The following is a 25,554-nucleotide window of genomic DNA, read 5'->3' as shown; positions in this document are numbered from 1 at the left end:
AATAAACAATTATATTTTGCAAAAATACCTTCTAGTCTAAACAGTACTGTCTGAACTGTTTGTCTCTTTATGATCCCTTGTAACAGATTAGTTTTGCTCCAATAAGAAAATCTATGTTGTCAGGGTTAGATTCTGGTTGGTCTGTTCCTACATGGAGCAAGGATAAAGGGTCAGGAAGACATTTGTGCCAGTAAGACCTCATTTGGGAGATTTTAAGCTGCAGAAGTTTAGAAGTAGCTTTTAAGCAAGGCTTACTTTGACTCCATTATCTCCACAAAGCTAAATCAGTTAATAAATAAGTACTAGAAAATCCATCATCTTTGGACCTAGATATAAAGGCTGCAAAGTATGATCCAATTTCAAATGAAAAAGACTTAAAATAGTCATTGAAAAAATTGCAAATGTGAGCAATTGAACAAACAATATAAGTTTTTTCCACCATACACAGAATTTTACAGAAATAAGATGAACTGCAATTTTGGGAACAATAAGGTTTCCTTCTTTCAAATAGGCAACCAAAGATATATGCCTGTCTTAAGATTGCATCATTAACTACTTAAATTTCCAGGATACTACATGCTTCAGCAGCACGTCTACCCAAATTACAATACAGAGATTTACATGGCTCTTGTACAAGGATGATATGAAAATTTGTGAAGTATTGCATATTTTTCATTCTTCTGATGCAAGAAATTAAAAACAGTTATTAAAAAGTTGATTACAAATATACAAGTGTAAGAATACATGTAATTCATAGAAATAAAAGTTAGTTTGACATCATTCAATCTTCACTTTTTACAAATTCCTTTACATAGCATAACCTTTATAAAACTTTTGAAATAAGATAACATTGTCATTTTATCCTAAAGAAATAAAATTCTTTAAGGACCTAGGAATTAAAGGAATCTTAAACTGTTTCTATATGGAATGCAATCTGAAAGGACACATTTATTAATGAACCTATATATTATAAAACAATGTCGAATTCAAAGGATTATATCTAGGAGAGAATGAAATAGGTTATGGACATTACACAAACAGAATACTAAATATTTTTAAATATACTTTTTTCAGATATGCACCAGAAATATCTTTACTTTCTGTATTACTCATTTCAACAGATAAGTTAAAATTATTTATGATTTAAAAAACCACAAACTCTATAGAAATCATTATAGATGTATACAAACAACTCGAATATATTTTGACATCAAAGTCAGGCAATTCACTTGGACGAATACCATGGAATCCATGAATTTTTAAAGTAAGATATTGCTGTTGCTTTGTATTGTGAAAATATTTTGTATGGACACATAGGATGGACTGGCAATTTTGAAATTTAAGAAACTTAACTGAATCATTAGGACTTAGGAAAACAATTTGTACAGCTTTCCAAAACTTCAAAGAGGTAGTAATACATACTTATCCTTTTGGCAATATCAAATGCAGCTTCTTCCAAGTTGTGCTTCAGACATGGTTTGAAATAATGGTTCACCAGAAGGAGATCCAGCATATCTTTGCTATATCTATTCCCAGCAGCAAGATGCAAGGGGGTCAAGAGGCCTTTAGTTTGGGCTTTGTATCTGTATCATGATGAAATAAAGAAGCCACTGTGGTATTATTCCATGTATAAGTACTGTGCAGGGGTGTCCAGCCATTCACAATTATTCCAGGAATATCTACCTTGAGCCACCAACTCATGGACAATGTCTAAGTGTCCACTGTAGGCTTCTCGATGAAGAGGGGTATACTCATCGTCATCCCTAGTATTCACATGAGTGGCCTTTTTGGAAAGTCGTCTCTGCACTGTAGTAAGGCGGTTATTTTCAACAGAACAAAGAAGAAATTTGCTTGAATCCTTCGCCATTTTTTTCTTAAAACTGATACCATTTCTCACTTTTTCATCTTGTTCTTCAACTTCATAGCAATTGTCTAACCAGAGACTGAGTGCCAGTGAGAATGAGCTGTCCATGTATTTTCCCAATAGTTCACATTGGATGAAATGGTCAGAAAAATCCGGTGAATTTTCTGCATTTGTTTTTTTCACTATTATTTATTTTCTCTTTTTTCATTTTTACTATTCTAAATTATTCTAACTGGAGAGTAGGGAATTGGTAGAGAGCAGAGGAAAGATTTTCCTCCGTATTCAAAGGTACAGAATGAAAATGAGGACTAGTGGTGTCTTCATGAGCAGCTTATTCTAGGAATGAGAAAATAGGAAATAATGCTTTCTATGTAAATGAATTGGGAAATGGCAGAGGAGAAAGTGAAATGATGCAACCAAAAATATAAAAGCAAAATAAATTAGGATAATTATGGAGCAATCTTATTATCTATGAGAACCATGAAAGGGAGAGAGGAAGAGAGAGACAGATGTGCAATGATCTAGCTAGCCACAAAATCCATCCGTCTGATCAAATTATAGTGCAAATAATTTCATTTTTAAAAGAGATGGAAATAGAATTTAAGATCAAATCTCTCCATTGTTTTTAATTATATTTTTATTATCTTAAATACTTGTACAAGGGAATTTCCATTAAACAAATCAGTTTTTTAAGTATAATGGATCTTTATATAGCTTTCCGACACCCTTCCAAACCTCACCCCACTTTAATTTTTTTCTAGTTTCATACTATCTGAATTAAATATTATACCTTCACTCTCTTCCTCCATAACTCTCTTTATTCCTTTCTTTTGACTTCCCCTCATATCTTCCAGGTGATAGTTTCCTGGTATTCATTTTGTTGGAGTAAAGTTCAATTTCATAAGAAATTAAACCTTTGAAATAATCCTCTGCAAATAGCATGCTTTGGTTAATATTTTTGTGTAAACTTGTATAAATTTCTATCTTCCAAATATGAGACAGAGCTTGGGTCCTTTGTGTGTCTGGCTCTGACTTAGTTCACTTAATATATTTTTAGATCTATCCATTTCGTTGCAAATAATGTAACAGTCTTCAAATGGATGGGTGCAATCCAATTGTGTATATGTGCCACACTTTCTCCAACCATCACTCCACCAAAGGACATCTGGGCTGTTTCCATAACTTGGCTACGGTGAATAGTGCAGCAGTGAACATGGTTGTGAAAGTGATTTTCTGTAACACTTTGGAAGAATTCATCACTACCTTTATAGGAGCAATCCTCTAGCTAGTTTTCCAGAATAAGAATATCCCTCCCTTCATCTTCATCACAATGTATTGCAAGTCCTCAGAAACACATTTCCCCCTACAGGTCTCAATAAGCTAAAACCACACTGTGCCCATATTCTTTCAATACATTTTTTTACATAATTGGACATATAATTAAGTGAGAACCTTCTATATACTTTCCTAATGTGGGAATGAGGGACATGACAGAGTAAAAGTAAAAAATATGTAATTTAATTAGCTATTATCATATTTAAAATCATTTTCAGCTCTAATTCATAGCCTCACATAATATTATTTTAATCTTTATTTGATTACTTCATCTAACCCATAAATTATAACAGGTGAGTTTAAAACAAAGGCAAAAAGTGTGGTTTGATTTTGACACTCATGTGTGAAGTTGCACAACATGGGCAAATAGATGGATTGGAATTAATAGCTCTTATCCATTTTGTTAACGTAGAGACGGTTTTCCCAAACTGATTCTCGCAATTCGCATTCCATTCAACAACAAGAAACATGTGATAATTTCCTTTGATTTGCTCCTTATTAACTTTTGTTTCCATTTAATTTTATAATGGATGATTTCATAAATCTACTGTAGATACAAAAATATGTTAAAATATTTCTATCCGTATGCATTGATATATACATACACACATATATTACACAGGTTATAATGATAATGTATAACTTCAGTAACTGTACAATTTACTAAATTATTAAAACTATCGACGGCTCATGCCTGGCATCCTGGTTACTCGGGAGGCTGAGATCTGACGATCATGGTTTGATCCCATACTGGGCAAGAATTTCCAGGAGCCTCTTATCACCAAACAACCAACAGAAAATCAGAATTGGAACTGTGGCTCAAAGTAGTAGAGTGGTAGCCTTGAGAGAAAAATCTCAGCGACATCATCCGGGCTCTTAGTTCAAGAAGTATAATCTACCCAAATAAACATCTATTTAATTTAAACATGTGTAAGTAAAGTATTTCCATCACCCAAATGCACAACCATGCTCATTTGCAAGGTAACTCTGTTTTTTCTGAAGTACCATAAAACATTTTCACTTAAGTTAAAAGGATTGCACTATGGGTTCATTCTCTCATTCATTTTTCCACTCAAATACTCAAATCTTACAATTTTTCCAATTATTTAAAATCATAGATTTTTACTTTAATACCCAAATATTAGAGTTTGAATTGAATGTCTTATGCCCCCTAAATGGGTGTTCTTACCATTTTGTCATGTCCCCAACCCTAAATTATCCTTATTATTTTTCAGATACTTGTGTATGACCTTGGGTTCAGTCCATGTTATGTTATTCTTCCTGGAATTTAGAATAACAGGTGCATGGCATTGTGTACAGATCTTACTGTCCAGTCTGGGCTTTATCCTCTATCCTCACAACAGTAGACTCCCAGGTAGTATGGATTTTCATAAGCTCGTCATAGCTGATGTTTTTTTTTAAGTCTTTGCATTTCCTGCAGGTTCATGAGTACTGAATTAATTTGTTTTCTAGGGTTATTTTTATTTTTTTATTGTGTTTCATTTCAATGTATGTGTTGAGTTGTTCCTCACTTTTCCTTTTGTCTCTTTCAATCAAGTTCTTACCTAAAGTGCTGAGAAACCAATTATTCTTTTTCACGATAGTCAAGATGAACATGATTTATTCCCAAGCAATTTCAATAATATTTAAACACCATCATATCTATGGATGGTATATAAATGATAAATACTGCGAAGGGTCTTTTTATTTTCACAGCAGTCTTTGTCATATACAGTCAGATCATGAAATATATGCAGATAATTAAACTACAGATGTAAGCAAAGAGAAGAAAAACCTATTATTAATTGTTTGTAAGAGGCTTTCCTTCCAGTGAAAGAAATGCGTTCCTTGATGCAGGATTTCACAAAATTATTTTGCTAGGAGGAAGCTAAACAATCATCTAATTCTATAGAATTGAGGGAGAAGAATCAAACTCCTGAATAGTTTATATTTGGGTCAAATAAAAGCATGCTTCCAAAAAGAGAGTTGACTTTAGAGAAACATGATGAGTTTATGTAAATAGGTGCTTAGCTGATTTTGTTAATTTGTAAACTAATACAGGGAAATAGAGTACAGAAAGGTAAAAAAAGAACTTCGCATTGCAATACTTATATGTGTGTGTGTGTGTACACATGCACGTGTATACACGCACATGCATGTGCAAGTGCTCATTCATTGATCATCTCTAAGCTTCTGTGACCTAGGATAGTGGTTTACCACTTGAACCATCGTTCCACTCCTGTTTTTTTGGAGATAATCGCATGCATTTTCATGATTGGACTGGCTTTGAATAGTGGTCTTCATATCTCAGCCTCCAGAGAAGCTAGCTAAGCTTATTCATCCTCCAAGTAGCTAGTTAAAATTGAGCCTGTCCTCTATGCTTCACTGCTCTTTTATTCTTGTCCTGAGTTGTTCACATGCCTAAGTCATATATATGTCTAGTTGCCTTAAGAAATACTCTTACTGCTTGGCACCAGGGGCTCCCATCTGAACTCTTAACTACTGAGGAGGCTTGAGAACAGAACCCAGGCCAAAAGTTTAGTAGACTTCCTTCTCAATCTATAGCTGGGTGCATTGGATCATTTCCACCATCCTGCACTATCTACAGGTTAAGATTGGAAGGACTGCAGAATCCAGGCCAGCCAAGGTAGGAAGCTAGACAAGTTGGTGTGCAACTCTTATGCCATTGATAATGGGAAGGCTAAAACGACAGATCAGGTGCATGTTCTTGTGGAAAGGGAACCCTTATCCTAAAATTAACCACTGATATGACACCAGTCCAACAAAAACAAGACCCCAAGTTGAACACAATTTCCCACAACCAAAATAAGTATATACCTTAACATCCAGAAACTTAGTACAATCTGCTCTTTGCTCTAATATCAGCTTCATCTAATTATCATATGATGTAACAAAATAGTTTCTTCATTAAATTTATTATATATTAAAAGACCTAGAAAAATCTTTCTCACGTATTAAGTGCAAACGAATGACAAATTGCCTCATTTCTTACATATTTGACTACCACTATAAATTCATCTTATGATTATTATTAATATTAATATATTCTGATTTATTACTTTATTTTGTAACAGTTTTTAAACATTTGGCTTCTCTGCTGAAGTTGAAGTATTTTAATAGTATCATCAAATAATATTACTTGGGTACTTAGAGCAGTATTTTAAAAAGTTTTTAACCAATGGTTTCTAGTAATTCTGTTTTTTTGGGGGGGGTCTGGTCCTGGGACCTAAACTTTGGGCCTGGATGCTGTTCCTCAATGCTAGTTCAAGGCTAGCACTCGACCATTTGAGCCACAGCACCACTTTTTCTGTTTATGTGATGCTAAGGAATCTAACCCAGGGCCTCAAGCATGTAAGGCAAGAGCTCTACCACTGAGCCACCTTCCTAGCTCTCTATGAATTCTTAATTTGTATATTATTTAGTTTATTTTTAATTTCAGTTTAATTTTATTGTAAAGGTAATGTACAGAGGGATACAGTTACATAAATAAGGTAATGAGTACATTTATTATGGAATGAATATTGTTACCTCTTTCATTGATTTTTTTGCACACTCAAAAAAAACCCAAGAATTCTATGCTTCCATCAGAAAGAATGACATTGTCCCATTTGTTAGGAAATGGAAAGATTTGGCAAAAATTACATTAAGCGAAGTGAGCTAGGCCCAAAGAAACATACGTCTCATGGTTTCCCTTATTTGCAATAACTACTATACGTCTGAGACAAGCAGAAAAAGTCAGATAAGTTGATGTTAGGTAAAATGAACCCTAAGAAATGTATTCAAATGTTTTTTTTTTTCATGCATTTGTTTCTAACGCATTTATAAGATTATTTCTTTGTTGCTTTGTATGTCCTCCCCACCCCCACAGTATAACCCCTTCTTTCACTGTATTTGATGTCGGTATAATTTGTGTAGGGGAAGGGGAAAAAGTCATTTAAATAAGGATACAGGTGGACCATTGAAACAATGAGAAGTACAAGTTGTCATGTCGAAAAATGAACTTTAAAACTTTGGTGTGGGGGGGAAGATTGTGTGGGGAAAAGCGGGGAAGGCTGGGAAAGGATGGGAAGGGGAAACAAAGGAGGAGGCTACAATGCTTGTTAAGAAATGTACTCATTATCTTGCCATCTAATTGTAACCCAACTGCACAGTATTTTCACAATAAAAAATAAATAAAAATTAAAAAAAAACTACTGATGCTTTTCCTGTCGTCATTGATCAATAGGTTCTTTGCTATCTTTGTTCATGCATTTTTTATTATAAAATTGATATACAGAAGGCTTACAGTTACTTAAGTCAACCAAAGAGTACACTTCATTTTATTTTCTAAATTTCAAATTTTGAGCTTAATTATTTTCTTTTGTTTCTTTAGGGTAATTCTTTTATTCAGAGTTGTAGGATTAGTTAATTTAGTTTTGCATAATTTTAAAACATGTAAATTATTCAGACATATATTTTGCTTTCAAAATAGTTAACATGTGAATATTTAAAAATTATTTTTTTAAATTTTATATGGTTGGTGAATTTAAATAAATTTATTATCTCATAGTTCTAAACATATTTGTCCAGGTAACAAATACTTTATTTTCAAGAAGCACATACTTTATTAAAAAAGCCTTCATTACATGGTCACTTTTTGGCAATATTTGTACTTAAATTAAAAAAAAAAGTCTCTTTGAACTGGGCATAGTGATTTGTGGTTTCCATTTTCTAACTATGGTGGGAAGTGTTAATAGGGTTAGTAATTCGGGAGAGAATGGGAAACTATGAGACCTTATCATAAATTTCCAGAGTGAAATCATTAGAGATATAGCCATCCCTAGCAAGATATAGAGCACCTGGTTATCATATTCTAAATCTTGAATTAAAACACCAGTAACAACAATCTTTTGTCAAAATAAAAGGATACATGTTTCAAAATGTTTATTATTTAAAACTTGTTTGCAAAGTTCTCATGTCTTTTATTTCTTAATTTTCAATTTACTTAATCTATAAGAATCCAAGTATCTTGTGACTATTTTATTTCTACTAAACTTTTAAATACTATGAGCAATATTATGATTTCATATATTAAAATACTTTTACTGTTTGTGATAATTTCCTCTGTTTCATATGATAATAACAATATTCCAAATGTGTGTATATGGTGTGTGTGTGTTTATGTGGGTTTTTTGCGTGTGTGCTTTTTGTGTACTTTGTAATGCTTAGGAAATCACACAATTGCTTCCCATATGTTAGGCCAATGTTTCACCACTGAACTATACTGTTTAGTTATAATACAAATTGTGTTTTAAGTTATGACTTTTAAATTTTCATTCCTAGTAAGCTTTTTCAAAATTATATATGATAAAATGTGATCCAACTTCTTTTTTTTATTTAATTTTATTTTATTTGTGAACATACTGTACAGAGGGGTTAAAATTACATGGGCAGGATAATGCGTACATTTCTTACCAAGCATTGCAGCCTCCTCCTTTGTTTACCCTTCACCTCCCTTCCCAGCCTCCCCCCTCCCCCCTAATCCCAATCCTTCTCCTTCCCCCCCTTCTCCCCCCTCCCCCCCCCCCCCCCGCACCGACGTTGTAAAGCTCGTTTTGGACACGACAACTTGTACTTCTCATTGTTGCAACAGGTCCACCTGTATCCTTAAACAACTGGTTTTTCCCCATCTCCTCCACAGTTATACTGACAATGGTTTCCCTTATTTGCAATATCTAGTATATGTATGAGTCAAGCGGAAAAGGTCAGATAATGTGATGTCAGGAAAATGAACCCTTAGATATGTATTTTAAGGTTTTTTTCTTTCATGCATGTGATCCAACTTCTATCCACGTTAGCAATTGTTATTGTTATTTTTTCTCTTATTTCTTTGGAAATTAATTATATTCCTATTACAGCTTTTTTACATTGTAACAGCTCTATACAATGCTTTATTTTCTATTTTATTTTTTCCATGTTATCTGACTTTCAGTCCAAACTATCAGGTGGATTAAAAAGAAACTTAATTCAGGACACTTTATTTTTCTCCTTCTCTTCTCTGAAGTCTTACTGTTTTTTGAAACAAACCAATGACATACAGCTCCTATTGGTCCACCATTCTTCCCCCCCCCCCCCCCCCAGTTCTGCAGTACAGCTCAAGTCGTTATCATTCAGCTTTATTATGCTATAATGTTATCTAAAACTAACTCATTCCTAAATTAATTTTATTTGCTTTGAGCAATCACTAAAGACATTTTTCTAAATATAATATCGGGGGTTTGTGTTTTCACAAGGTGTGAAATATGAGTGACTATCCAACATCTAGATATCTCTGGAGAATATTGGTCCACATGCTCAACAATCACATGTGTAAATTCAAGGAATACAGGTCAGTCAGAGCAATGTTGTAAAATGGTGTTGCTGGAGCCTTCATACTAGCTTTGAATCGTATTACCTTGTTTAGTAAAGATAACATAGTTCTACTATAAGAACAGACACATAGAAGAAGGTAACAGATTTTTCAAAAATAAATTCTTAGTTTTATGGACCACAGACTTTTGAAAAGGATGCTATGACTTTATGAAATAAAGCAGAATCTTAAATGGTTGTATTGGCACAATTGCCTCTTTAGATTTAAAGAATGATCTTAGACTACTACCTCAATCCTTTGTTTGTTTGTTTGTATGTTGGTCATGTGGTTTGAACTCTGGGCTTGGGAACTGTCCATGTGCTCTTCAACTCAAGGTGAGCACTCTACTGCTTGAGCAACAGCAAAACTTCCGGTTTTCTAGTGGTTTATTGGAGATAAGAGTCTCATGGACTTTCCTGCTTGGGCTGGCTTTAAACCACGATCCTCAGATCTCAGCCTCCTGAGTAGCTAGGATACAGGCATGAGCCACTGGCACCTGGCCTACCTCAAACCTTATAAAGAATGATTATCAACCTAAATGTGAGATGTAAAAACCTATAAAATATAAATATAAAAATTCATAACATTGGCTCAGTAAAGGTTTCTAAAAATTTGACATGGAAAACATTAGTAGCTAAAGAAAAGCAAGAACTGTATTATATCAAGTATTAACCTTTCATAATTCAAAGGACACTATAACAGAAATGAAAACATATCCAACAGATAGAGGGCACATATTTGTTAATGCTACAATGTTAATGCTACAATGATTCCGAAACAAGTATTTTAATATCTTCTAATTCTATATAATTTTTTTCCTGAATAGGATATTTCTTTAAATTACATATGTAAATTAATAGTCAATAGGAGGAGCATATGAAATAAGCTCCTCTTTAGTGTCTAAGAAATAATAAAAAGAAAAATCACTATTATGACCATAATATAAAAATAGGACACAGGGCTGGGAAGGTGGTTCAGTGGTAGAGCGCTTGCCTTGCATGCCTGAGGCCCTGGGTTCGATTCCTCAGCACCACATAAGCAAAAAGAAAAAAAGCCAGAAGTGGCGCTGTGGCTCAGGTGGTAGAGTGCTAGCCTTGAGCTGAAGAGTTGAGGGACAGCACCCAGGCCCAGAGTTCAGGCCCCACGACGGGACCAAAAAAAAAAAAAAATAGGACACAAAATATAGTAATTCATTTGTGGAGAAATTGATATATTTCTTATAGTGATCGATTTGTATAATACTGCAATCATTTTAGCAAACAAGTTTTCAAGCCTTCAAAAGGTGAAAGAGAATTGTATAGGATTCAGGCATTACACTTCTATGAATGTATTTAACAGAAGTAAAAAACTTTTTTGGACAGAGAATATAGTTAATTGACAGTGAACTTGAATAGTATGTGTGAGACCCTGGAAATGATCCCCAAAAACAAATTTTGAAAAGACACACTATACAGGACATATGCTGGGCAAATTCCTGTAACTGAATTTTATATCTATTTTAATGTCTCTTCTGAAATTTACAGCATTTCTCTTTGAAGAAATGCAAGTTTGTGAAAATTAGGCTTTGAAAACCTATGAAGGTAAAATTCACTTCCAAAGCACTAAAATGTAACACAATAAAAGGAGATAATATATTGTAAGTGTCAGGAAAAAAAACCTACTTTTAAACTTCTTCACACAAAATGCAGAATCGCTAAAAAGATGTTTTTGGAGTTGGCTAAAAACTCATTGTGAACTACTGCATTTAAAACACAGATATGATTTCTGTTTATTTTGAGAGTATTTTGTCCGTTTGAGTTTATACAGAAATAACTCAATCCAAAAATATATGTGATAACTGGAGTACCTAGGAATTATACATCAATTCTAAGTATTTTTTTATTATTTTTTATTGTGAAAATCCTGTACAGAGGGATTACAATTACATGGGCAAGATAATGAGTACATTTCTTATCAAACATTGTAGCCTCCTCCTTTGTTTCCCCTTCCTATCCCATTCCATCCTCCCCCGCCGCCCCACCCAATCCTCCCCGCTATTCCCCCCCACCAAAGTGTAAAGTTCATTTTTCGACTTAACGACTTGTACATCTCATTGTTGCAATGAGTCCACCTGTATCCCTATTTTTTTCCCATGGTTTCCCTTATTTTTAATATCTAGTATATGTCTGAGTCAAGCAGAAAAGGTCAGATAAGGTGATGTTAGGGAAATTAACCCTAAGATAGGTATTCAGATTTTTTTTCTTTCATGTGATTGTTTCTAACAAATTTATAAGATCATTTCTTTGTTGCTTTGTATGTCCCTCCCCCACAGTATAACCCCTGCTTTCACTGTATTTGATGTCGGTATAATTTGTGGAGGGGAAGGGGAAAAACTTCTAAGTAATTGAGAAACTTTTCTGGAAGAAACTTACAGCAAATGACAGAAGACACAAGTCTATGCATCTGCATTTTATGAAAGTCATATGTTATTTGCTCAATCCAATTGCTTCTCTCTACTTTGCTAGTAAAAACGTGTTCTCAAGGTAAAGCCAAAAGCAGTGAAAGAACAAAATACACAATAATCTTGATTTATTTGTGAAAGTAACAAATGAAATAAAACAATTCCACTTAACGGACTCCAATATTAGTGTATGTGAAGATGTTCCTGACTGCTAATATCCATTAAATTTTTGGAATTTTAATTTCTACTAACATATGAAAACTAGAACAAGAAAACAAATATAGACTTAGAGTGAACCAGCCTAGAAATCATTTTCTTAATTGTTTTGAAATTACAAAAGAATTGATACTCCTTTGCTTTTGAAATCATTTAAAAATATTTATCATTTATTATAATTCAAATACCAAGGAAGAGTAATTTAATATAATCATTATAAATATCATTTTATTACTATTGTAAAATAGAATAAAAAACAGTCCCAATATATGACCTACCTATCATTATTCTTAAATTCTAATCATTACCTAAATACCTTAAACAATCTAAATAGTCATGTCTTTAACATAGACGTAAATATTCTATACTATTTTACTTAATATTTTCCAGGGGTATGTATTCATGTTTCTAAGAAATGTTCACAGCAGTTAAAACATGCTTTTGTGAAATTAATGTGATACATTTTGTTGTTGTGGGTGTTGTTTTTAGTGGTTAATTGGAGATAAGAATCTAACAAGTACTTTTCTGTCTGGGCTAGTTTCGAAAACAATTCTAAGACCTCAGCACCCAGAATAGCTCTTATTATAAGGGTGAATTATGGGCACTTGGTTTCAAGAAGTTTTTTTTTTTATTTTAATTATATTTTAAGATGCTTGTTTCGCTATAATGTATATAATTCTACACATAAATTTAGATATATGTATATATATCTGAGGACAAATTATCTCTAAAAATGTACTATTCTACACATAATATTTATATATATATATATATATATATATATATAGAAGATATATATATATAGAGAGAGAGAGAGTGAGAGAAGACAGACTCCCTCTAAAACTTTTATGCTACAATTTTTGACCTTTTTCATTTCAAAGATATACAGTATATTTTTCTAAAAGTTTCCTAGAATAAAATAACTAATATTTCAATAGAAAGTAGAGTTTATTACTTTCAAGGTAATTTTAGATATAGAAATGATATTGTAGTTACATTTACAGTATATTACTTGAAAAGGTTCTGCCCAAACTCTTAAATATTTGATTGTAGTTTGGGGGAGAGAGGAAATAAATTCATACTGATTAGGAATTTGCAACGCTTCCAAAAATCTATTCTGTAATTTGTTATAAGCACATTGTCATGCTACCTGATATGGTTAAGTTTTTATTTATTTGTTCAAAATTTCAATATGGATGCATCCACAGTGGTAAGATTAAAATTATTAATCAAAAGACAAATAATAATAAAATCATAGACACATATCCGACGTTCAATGATTAGCACTTATGATGCTAATAATAATTTTGATGAAGAAGATGATGACCACAGTGTAGCCTGATAATGACGATGTTGTGATTGAAAAGGAAAAAAAACTTAGACATACTTGAAAATGGATTTTCCACATTGAATGCCTAGTTATAAACAGCGTTGGATTAGAACAATAAGAGTAACAGGAGGAGGGCTGGAAAGGTGGCTCAGTGGCAGAGTGCTGGCATTGCCTACATGAGGTTCTGGGTTTGATTTGTCAGCACCCCATAAGCAGAAAAAGCGCGAAGTGGCACTGTGGCTCAAGTGGTAGAGTGCATTGAGATGAAGAGCTGGGGGACTGTGCTAGGCCCAGAGTCCAGGCCCCATGACGAACCAAAAAAAAAAAAAAAAAAAACCAGAATAACAAGAGGAGAGTTTGATTATCAAGAAATTCAATCACATAAACAGGTAGAGACAGTAAAAACCCTAATGTTATTCCAGCAGTCTTTCTAATGTACACTCACTTTTCTTGGTGGTATTATTTTCTTATAAATAAAATTGTTTATTTCCACATTTTGATGGACTAAGTTGTAGGTTTCAACTTTGTGTGATTAGTTCAAATAACATTCTCATATAGATATCATTCAATAAACAATGTTTTCCAATGATATGTTAAGAGTATGTTCTTCAGTACAGCTGTAAACACATAACACAATTTACATAATACTACTTACATATCTGCAGTTACCATAAAAGGACACAGGCTATAGAGCCAGGAGTTAAAATTTATTTTTATTTCTGCATGAAAGTATTTCTGACTATATACCAACAGTCTGAATTTGACACTTTCCTTATTTGAAAGCTAAGGTAGACAATGTAAGGACTCTTCACTTTTCTTTTTCCTTGCTCTAGAATTCAACAAATATATTCTTCAATATTTCTGGTAGATTACATCCATTTACAGATAAGAAATGTAAGATCACCAGTCAATGTTGTGAGTAAATAATGATACTAGAATTTTTGTCTGAGTTCTTCACTCTGTGTGCTTACAAAGAGAGTCATTGGGTGATGGAGAGGAACAATATGAAAAGACTATGGGGAGAAATGCATACTTTGTAAACAGTTGTTTTAAGTCTGAGTGACTGGTGATGAGTATTTGCAATAGGCTGGTGTCAGGGGCACAAAAAGGAGTACATAGATATTACATTAGTGACAGAAACTGAGAAAATCATGATCATTCATCCTATCTAATGGATGGAGGTAGGGTAAGAGGAAATCTAAAGGTTTTCCTCATCTCTGTCTTCTAACTGTGTTAGTTACATTCTTGGTGATAAGGACTACAGGTGGAAGAGATGGATTTAGAGGAAAAAACTCTCTGATAGTTCTAAGGTTTATGTTAAACAGATGCAAAGATAGGTCTGTTTGGACATCATCAAAATATTCACGACCATGAATAGGAAAAATAATCATAAAATCAGTGACATTATTAAAGGGAAGAGGAAAAGGAAAGTTCTGATGAAAGTGTGAACAATGTAAGTACCAGTGTGGACAAGATTGGAGGAAAGAGATAAATAAGGAAACAAAAAATTAAGAAACAGATTTTCAGAAGAAAAGGAAGGAAAGAATTTTCAGGAAGATATTGAAGGAAATCTGCTATTTGGATTTGAAAGGTAAAATGACATAAACAAGTTCAATAAGAACAGTGTTTTGGTGAAAGTCATATTGATTAAATGTCGAGATATGAATATGAAGACATAAAAATCTGGATCCATTTATTCAACAGATCCTGTTGATTCTAAATGTTGGGAACAAATGCTTTAATCCTGACCTTGGAAATGTTATACAGATATAAATGTCATGAACTTTTCTTAGTGATATTCTGTGAATATTTTTGAAAACTTTATTTAGCCAGGAGATTATAGATTGAACTTCAGCACAGACAAGCCTAATCTGTCCTACAGTTCCAATTAGTGACCCATCTATCCATATCAGTTTGGAATTTTATTGAAATATATTTAGATATGTTTGGATATCTTATCAGCCTACTCATTATAAATGTAGGACAAGTAACACCAAGTATTAGGTTGAACATACAGCTTTACTGATGTGACTGAAGACTCCTGGAATTGATTCCACTTTAGAACAGAAAATGCCTCAATAGCCATTGACAAACCATAACTGCCATATACACTATTGAAATCTAATTCTTGTTAGGTATACCTCCATGCTGTGTCAACAAACCTGACACAAATTCTTATATGTAGGAAAATGTTCTTATAAATTCAAGCTTTTATTGAATGGAAAAGTTCAGACATTGCTCTCACCACTAGGATTAAATGCCTAAAAAGATAAGATATTTTGCTTTAATGTCTTTCTTTCATTTTCTCATACACATTGTCAAGGAGTGAAGGATACTGATTTAACAATACTACAATCGTGACTTGTATTAACACAACATCTAGGATCTAATGTTAATTCGGATACTTACTAATTAGCTCAAAATTTTGTGGATATTTATATTTCTCCTGGGTAAACTAATGAAATCCAGGAAAAAGTCCATAAGGAGCCTTTCGATTCTAATATCACTGTTTGTCGCAAAGTGCTTTAAATTCTACATTCTCGAATGTGGGCACAGGGTTATATTGTGGAACTTTTCTACTCAGAGAGTTACTATTACCCTATTGCTTAGCATGGACAAAGTACCTTCATACTTAGACTGGGCGTGTACAAATAAGAAGTGGTAGTTGAACAATGTTCTTAGCAGTTTGTACAGACGAAATGGAAATAGAGCAACGATGAACTCAAAAGGAATGTGCAAAGAAGACAAAGGCACAAAGTAGAATGTGCCAAGAAAAGCTTAAGTATAATTTTAAATAATGTGCTCAGGTGTGAGGGTGTGTTCAAAGTACAGGTTCAGACAAGGTAGTTGGATATCTTGGGAAGAAAACTGCTTTAAACTATTCTGAGATAACTGTACAAGTAGAAGCCCCTAACTCTGACTCTAATCAGCAACAACATCATCAACTTAGGAACTATTTTCCAAGCGCAAAGTGAGAAAAAGAGGGCTGATCACTATTAATGTTCAAGTTGAAGCAATTGCAATCACATAAGTTTTCTTATAAGTGTTCATTTATTTTGGAACATTAAGTAGGGAAAAGCCAAGTAAATATTTTGCATGTACCTAAATTAAGTGTACGTATTATATTGGTCTCTCTTTTACTTGGAAGTTATAGATTATGTATTTTTATACTCTAACTTGGGACAATGATCTACTGTCAGTTATTTTCTTCTCTTACCCTTCTTTTGCCTTTCCACTTACATAATTATTATTTCAAGAGACATAATTGAGCTTGCACTTCTAAATGCTTCAAAATTATCTGAACTACTTCATACTTGTGGCAGGCTCCTATATCTTTCTCAAGGGAATATTTTGTCACTACCATTTTGATCCTACATGATATTGGATATCTTCCTGCCTAATTCAGTTTAAGATATATATTAGACTCATCCTATATCTCAACACTTGTACCAGCATAAAATACTATCTTACTTAGAAGTCATGATATTGTTATATCTGGTGAGGTGGAATCTGTCATTTTTGAATGGCCTTTAGTGATATTTACATGCAATCATGTTTTAAACCAATATGCCACTCAGTAGATGAAAGAATTGACAAAATGTGGTTTATATATGTACGGAGTAATTCTATGCTTCCTATTCATAAGGAAAAGGAAAGACTTGGAAAAATCCTACTAAGAAAAATAAGCAAGACACAAAGAAACAGATTCCATGGTTTCCTTCATTTGTAATAACTAGGAAATATCTAAGATAGTCCTAGCAGATGAGCAGAATGGCTCAATAGCTATGTATAAATGACCATATAAAATGATGCTGAGCAAAATAAACTCCTAGATATGGAAAGAGAGGTTTTTCTTTTTGGTTGTTGTTTTTAATGTACTATGTGACTTCTTTTTTGTTTTGTGTTTTCCCGTATGGTTTGTCCACTGTTGTATTTGATTTCAGTCTCCTGTGTATTGTATATACATTTATCTTCATTTGGCAAGGGAAGCAGAACAATAAAATGGTGAGACAAAGGACAAAAGGTAAACCAATGCAATAGCCATACTCACAGGACAACATGTTGGAAATTTACATTACATCTTGTGAGGAGTATTGGGGTAAAGAAAAAGTGTGAGAAAAATGAGGGAGGGCGTAAAAATTTTGACATGTTATGTATTCAATACCTTACAATTACTGCAACCCCTTCTATATATCACCTTGACAATAAAATTAAGTTAAAAATGAGCTACATAAAATATAATTTCACTTTATTGATATAGTAAATATTATTCTATGTGTATTACCTTTTAAAAAATGAACATTTTGGCTGCTAACTTGAGTTAGCTCTTTCTTTATCAGAGGGACATCAACTGGAATGTTATCAAACTATACAATATTTTCAGAATATACTTGCCATTATTTTGAAAAAAAAAACATTATTTAATATTGCCTCATACTAAAACAGAAAACAGTTCAATTCTATGGAAACCCTAACTTTAAAAACTGAAAACTGACTAATTGTTAAGAGGACAGAATATATGTGTTCCTCAACATTCCTAAGACTACTAACTACTCATTTTCAAATACTGAATATGCCATACCAGACACATTCAAAATAGTACCTGTTTGCATTTTATTTAATTCTGCATAGATGCAGTTTTCAATGCTATATTACATATTTAAAAGTCAACAGAAAAAATGGACATGTTCTTGTAGAGGATAAAACTATGAAGTATCTATAATAATTAATTCTTCGTTTTTTTTTTTTTTTGGTCAGTCCTGGGGCTTGAACAATGGGCTTGGGCGCTGTCCCTGCGTTCTGCAGCTCAAGGTGAGTGCTCTACCACTTGAGCCACAGTTCCACTTCCTATAAATCATTACGTAAGAGTAAACATTTGTTCATCAGAGTAAGCTATTATTTCTATGACAATCAATCCCAAGTTTTTATGCTGTAAAGTCATCCTAGCGAAACAGTTTGCAACTCGTAAGGTGCACCTTAAAATTCCCTAAATTCACATCATGACTACTTTATCACTATTGTGAAAAAATACTACATTTCTGCTAATGTGATGCCCTTCCTATTTTGGAAAGAATACTACACTAACTTTGCTATATCATTTTCCCCGCAGTAGTTTTCTTGAGATTAAAACACTTGCAAATATTATTTATTATTATTTTTATTTTTATATATTTTATTATATATAATCTATCATAGATATTCAAGAGATCTGTATATCTTAATATTAAGATTTCAAGATTATAGTTGAAAGCCCACCCAAGCAGGAAAGTTCCTTGGATTCTTATCTCCAATAAACTCATAAGGAAAAGCCAGACTGAAGTGGCGTTAAGGTTCAAGTGGTAGAGCAATAGCCTTGAGAAAAAACAGGCTTAGGGACAGTACCCGAGCCCAGAGGTTAAGCCCTATGACAAACCAAACAACAAAAACAAAATAAAAACAAACCTCAAACCTAGCATTTTTCTCATTGTATACAGAGGTACATAAATATGGAAATTTCTTCCTGTGTTATGCATAGGTAGAAAAAAAAAGATGTCACACAATTACTATCTTCAAACCATGTTAAACCAAAGTCTCAAAAGATTGCTCTTTTTCTATATTTATAAATTAATATAATCAATTTGTTGGCAATTTGTCTAGATTATTGACATTATCATTTTACACATGAACTGTTGGAATTATCTATTAACTAAGTTCTTATTATACCTCACTTGAAAGACTAACTACTCTAGTCAATTAGAATGCCAGAATCATTTGTGAATTTGTAAATTAAACCTTTTACTTGAAAAGAATTTTGTAGTATCCTATCGAATATTAAAGTATAAACAAAAATATATATTTTAAATCTGAATTCTAATTTAGCCAGGTCTACAAAGTCCTACATTAAATGAACATTCCTATTTCTCCAATAAACTTTTGTAATCCTTCAGTTCTTTGGAAACTAAATGAATGATGTTTACTTTTTCAAATTTTTAATTGGGAATCATGAGCTCTTTTGCATCTAGACATGTTCTGTAATTAAGACAACATTTACAACACAACTGAGGATTATACATGAGTTGCATTTCTATAGGATACTTGACTACCAAAACATAATGACAAAATTAGCCCAAAATTCCAACTGTGTATTCCTTTCTTGTTTATTTTTTATTCCTTTCTTGGTTGGTTTTATTGAGACAAAATTATATTCTGCTAGTTGGCCAAAGTTTCTGATCAACTCAAGTAACTTGAGAGTGGAATCCATGGAGTCCATTAAATACAAGATCATGTCATCCTCATGTTTTTTTTTCTTTTTTTTCTTTCTTTTTAAAATTTATTAGTTTTTCTTGTGAAAATACTGTACGGAAGGGTTAAAATTGCCTAGGCAAGATAATGAGTACAATTCTTGTCAAGCATTGTAGCCTCCTACTTTGTTTCCCCTATCTATCCCTTCCCATTTACCCCCTGCGCCCCCACCCTGTCCTCCTCCCCCCCACCAAAGTTGTAAAGTTCGATTTCAACAGAATGACTTGTACATCTTATTGGTGCAATGGTTCCACCTGTATCCCTAGTTAAACGATTTGTTTTTGCCATTCCCCCCCAGAAATTATACGGACATCAAATACAGTTAAAGCGGGGGTTATACCATGGGGGAGGAACATACAAAGCAAAAAAGAAATAATCTTATAAATGTGTTAGAAACAATCCCATGAAAGAAACAAAAAACATTTGAATACAAATCTTAGGGTTCATTTCCCTAACATCAACTTATCTGACCTATTCTGATTAACTCAGTCATATTCTAGTTACTGCAAATAAGGGAAACCATGGGAGATATATTTCTTTAGGTCTAGCATACTTCACTGAATATAATTTTTTCCAAGTCTTTTCATTTTCTAACAATTGGGGCAATATCATTATTTCTGGTGGAGGCATAGAATTCCATTGTGTATATATACCACATTTTCTTGATCCATTCATCTACTGAGGAACATCTGGGTTGGTTCCATATCTTAACTATGGTAAATAATGATGCAATAAACATAGTCCTGCTGGAATTTTTAGTGTGTGTGGTCTTGTTTGTGAACTTTTTGGTCAATGCCCAAAAGTGGGATATGCTGGCTCATAGGGGAGCTCTATGTGGAGTCTTTTGAGGAACCTCCATATTGCTTTCCAAAGTGGTTGAACAAGTTTACACTGCCACCAATAGTGCAGTAAGGTTCCCTTCTGTCCACATCCCCTCCGTCGTCTATTGTTATTAAAGTTTTGATTATAGCCATTCTAACTGGGGTGAGGTGTTATTTCAATGTTGTTTTGATTTGCATTTCTTTCATGACTAAAGAGCATTTGTTCATGTGTTTATTGGCCATCCTTCATTCCTCGTCAGAGAAATTTCTTGTTAAATATTTAAGTCACTTATTTATTTGGCAGTTCTTTCTTTGAAGATTTGTTGTTGGGAAATTTAACTTTTTGAGTTCCAGGTATATTTTAGATATGAGACCCTTGTCTGTTGTACGGCTAGTGAAGATGTTCTCCCAATCCGTGGGCTTTCTAGTGATCTTGCTATCTATGTCCTTTGCCATGCAGAAGCTCTGCAATTGCATGCATTCCCATTTGTCCCATTTGTCTTTGATTTTGTTGTGTTTCTGGATCTCTATTAAGAAAATTTCGGCCTGTGCCAAGGAGACCTAGGGTTTCTCCTATTCCATCCTGTAATATTTTCAGAGTGTCTGCTTTGACTCTGAGGTCTTTGATCAATTTGGAGTTGATTCTGGTGCAGGGATATAAATAAGGGACTAGCTTTAGTTTTCTACAAGAAGTTAACCAATTTTTCCAGCACCATTTACTGAAGAGGCTTTCTTTCTTCCATTCTATATTTTTAGCTCCCTTATTGAAAATTAGATGCCTATGGGACTGTAGGTTCATTTCTGGGTTTTCAATTCTATTCCATTGGTCATCTTATATGTTTTACTTCATCTTTCCCTATTTGGATTCCCTTTAAGCTTGCATCTTGTCTTATTTTCCCAGCTAGCATTCTTATACTTATTTGAAGAGGAGTGGAGAGAGCAGACATCCTTATCTCTTTCCTGAATTTATAAGAAATGACTTTAACTTTTCACCATTAAGTATAATGCTGGCTATAGGTTCGTCAATCCTTAGCCAAAAGAACAGCACTGGAGCAATATCAGTTCCAAATTTCAAAGTATAGTGCAAAGCCATAGTAATAAGAACATCTTGGTACTGGCACAAGAACAGTCCTGAGGACCAATGGAATAGGACTGAAGACTCAGAAATCAATCAAGTGACCTATAGCCACCTAATCTTTGACATGGGAGCTAAAAAATAGAATAGAAGAAAGACAGCCTTTTCAGTAAATGGTGTTGGCAAAATTGGTTAAACACCTGTAGAAAACTAAAGGTAGATCCGTATATATATATATCAGCCTGCATGAGAATCAAGTCCAAATGTATCAAAGACCTCAAAATAAAAGCAGACACCATGAAAACATTACATGAAGGATAAGAGAAACTCGAGGCCTCTTTAGCACAGGCCAAAATGTTCTTAATAGAGAACCAGAAACAAAACAAATCAAAGAAAGGTTGGAGAAATGGGATTGCATGAAACAGCAGAGCTTCTGATCAATAGAAAGCACACTTACTGGGAGAAGTTCTTCATGAGTCATAAAACAGACAAAGTCTTATATCTAAAATATACTTAGGACTCAAAATCTTAAATCCCCTAACAACAAATCCTCAAAGGAACAACTGCCCAATAAATAAGTGGGCTGAAGACTTAAGGAGAGACTTCTTTGAAGATGAAATAAAAAATGTCCGTTAGACACATGAAGAAATGCTTAACTTTTCTAGTCATAAAAGAAATGCAAATCAAAACATTGAGATTGCACATCACTCCAGTTAGAATGGCTACAATCAAGAACTGTAATAAAGACAGATGCTGGTGGGGATGTGGCTAAAAGGGAACCCTACTGCATTATTGGTAGGAGTGTAAACTTGTTTAATCACTTTGGAAAGCAGTATGGAATTTCTTCTAAAGACTCCATGTAGAGCTCCCCAATGACCCAGCAACCCCACTTTTGGACACTTACCCAAATGATCACAAAGCTACCAACACAACCATATTTTTGCAGTATTATTCACCATAGCTATGATATTGAACCAATCCCGATGCACCTCAGCAGATGAATGGATCAAGAAAATGTGGTACACACACACACACACACACTGGAATTCTATGCTTCCATCAGAAAGAATGGCATTGCTCCATATGTTAGGAGATGGAATGTCTTGGCAAAAATTATATTGAGTGAAATAAGCCAGACCGAAAGAAAACATAGGGCCCATAGTTTACCTTGTTTTGCCTTTGAAGGATTAGAACATGTCTAGGACAAGGAAAGAAGATCATATGCAAAGAACATATGACCATACAAGATAATGTTAAGCAAAATATACCCCAAGTCAGAGACACAAGTGGTTTTTCCTTTCTTTCTTTTGTTTTTAATATGTTTATAATGCACTACGTAATTCTTTTGTAGGTTCATCCCCCCAGTGTATACCCCTGTTTTCACTGCATTTGATTCAAGTGTTCTGCATCATATATATATATATATATATATATATATATATATGTATATATATATATGTATGTATATATATATGATATAATATATATCTTATACCATATCATACATATTTTTAATTTGGGGAGTGGAAGGGATATAGCAGAATGCTTAAATGGGGATTCAGGTTGACCATTGTGACAATGAGATGTACAGGACACTGTGTCGAAAATGAATTTACAATGTCAGGCAGGGGTCGAGGAGGGAGGAGTTGGAGATGTGAGGAGGGAAAAGATGGCAGGGGAAAAACAAAGGAGGAGGTAACAATGATGTATAAGAAATGTACTCATTACCTAGTCCTGTAACTCTGAGCCCTCTGTACAGTATTTTTACAATTAAAATATATTAAAAAAATCTCTGCCTAGTGTAGATTTCTAGCGCTGCCCTCGGAATTGCATTTTCTGCCTATTCTGCCTGCGGTGAGGTCCACCTGCCTAATGGATCAGTAGTCTTCAAGACATCTTGGTCCTGAAGTGGGACTTGGATTATCCAGTGGTGGTTAGAACCAGGCCAAGGACAGGACAAAACCACTTCCAGGACATGGCTTCTTCATTCCCCATGCAACTAAGATTGCAAGCAGAATTTCTCTGAATTTGACTCCAGAAAACAATCAGTGAATCAAAAGGAAAGTCCACCAAACACCTCACTCCTCCCCCCACATTTCCTCCTTTCTCCCTGCTGGAAAAGTACAAAATAATTTTGCAGGCTTTGGCACACACACAAAATGCCCACCATCTCCCCTGGTAAACTAGGTTTCAATTCACTGTCATGTAAGCGGATAATGCTGCATTCATTATTCTGGACAACATCTTCAGGCTGTTTGATGCTTTAATTTTAGTTGTTTTTGGTGGTGGTGGTGGGGAGGCCTGACATCTGGGTCTGGGTGCTGTCCCTGAACTGCTCAGCTCAAGGCTAGCGCACTGCCACTTTAGCCACAGTGCCCCTTCCCGTTATTTCTGCTTATGCGGTGCTGAGGAATTGAACGCTGGACCTCATTCATGCAAGACAAACATTCTACCACTGAGTCTCCTTCCGGCCCTAATGGTTTAATAATTTAAAATTTCTTCTTGTCACTCATGGGGCTTCAACTCAGGGCCTGGGTATTAACATATCCCTGAAATCTTGAGCTCAAGGGGAGCACTCTCCCACTTGAGCCACAGTGCCACTTCCTATTTGGAGATAAGTGACTCACAGACTTTCCTGCCAGGGTTTGCCTTGAACAGGTGAATTTTTAAATTATATTTCTTCTAGGTATTTATTGGTACCTTACAGTTTTCTGGAATTTAAAGTTTTCTGTAAACTTTTGTCTTCAAGTAATCCAACAGCATTAAATATTACATTTTGAAGCTATCCTTTAGCACATCCATTTTGAAATTATTATCTTAAGATGAAATTCTAATTCTTTGTAGTAACAACCCATTAAAGTTCAAATGAGAAATATGCTAATTTTTCAGCAGCCTTGACTCTCCTTCCTTTTTTCTCTCTCCAGTATCTTTTCTTGTTTTGGAACAAGTGTCATGGACTGTCCAACCATTCAAAAGGAAGCTTATTCCATTAATTTAAGAGGAAAAGAATCCAGCCTGCCTGCATCTCAAGGCAACTTTGAGTATAATGTTAATCTAATAATTCATGTCAGTGGATTTTCAGTCATTTCGATTTTTTTTTGTTTAACGACTCATTAAAGAGGTTCCATGAAGCAAGAATCAAAAATCATGTTCTGCTTTCTAAGAATTTTTAAAAAGCTAGTGATTCAACAAGACACATTCTCTTCTTCCAATATTCCACGGTGAAGAATTTCTCTTTTATCATAGCCCTTACCACTGACCCCTTCCCTTCAAATTTGTAGCTTTGTTCAATTTTCTTGTACCAGCTTGCGTTTTGGTATTAGCCTCAGTAATCTCCTTGTAGTATTTGACAATGTAATTCTATTTATTTTTAGAGAGCTCAATTCATGTTGCCAAAGGCAGCGTAATGAGCATATCATAAAGCATAAACCATTGAATATCATTAACATGATCATATGCAACTAATTCATAAATTAATATAAGTACCACATAAATGTGCATCTTCATATACTTTTTAAAATGCCAAGTAGTTACATATCTATGTCATAAAATAATTCAGATCACTGGTACATGAGACTAAGCTAAACCTTTTATATCATCCCCAATAATTTTTCAAATTTTCTTTTCTCATACAGTTTCACCTTAGGGTCTGCTTTTCCTAGCAACAAGTTATAAGTTGATATCCCTGGATATTAGTCCCCTGTAAGTAAGCTTTTTTCTTTCCACTACTAGTTGGTTCCTCATGATAAATACCTGAGGAAAATGTCCCATTGTGCCTGCAA

At 33.9% G+C, this 25,554-nt stretch overlaps 1 pseudogene; it reads left to right on the top strand.

The window, feature by feature from the left end:
* The first annotated feature begins 576 nt into the window (after positions 1–576).
* LOC122124759 lies at positions 577–673 on the top strand (annotated as a pseudogene).
* The last annotated feature ends 24,881 nt before the right edge of the window (positions 674–25,554 follow it).

The sequence above is a fragment of the Dipodomys spectabilis genome, unplaced genomic scaffold (assembly GCF_019054845.1).
Source record: "Dipodomys spectabilis isolate Male_0828 unplaced genomic scaffold, ASM1905484v1 ptg000242l, whole genome shotgun sequence".
NCBI lineage: Eukaryota > Metazoa > Chordata > Mammalia > Rodentia > Heteromyidae > Dipodomys > Dipodomys spectabilis.
Note: the sequence above shows the minus strand (reverse complement) of the source record. Positions and strands in the feature narration are given on the sequence as shown.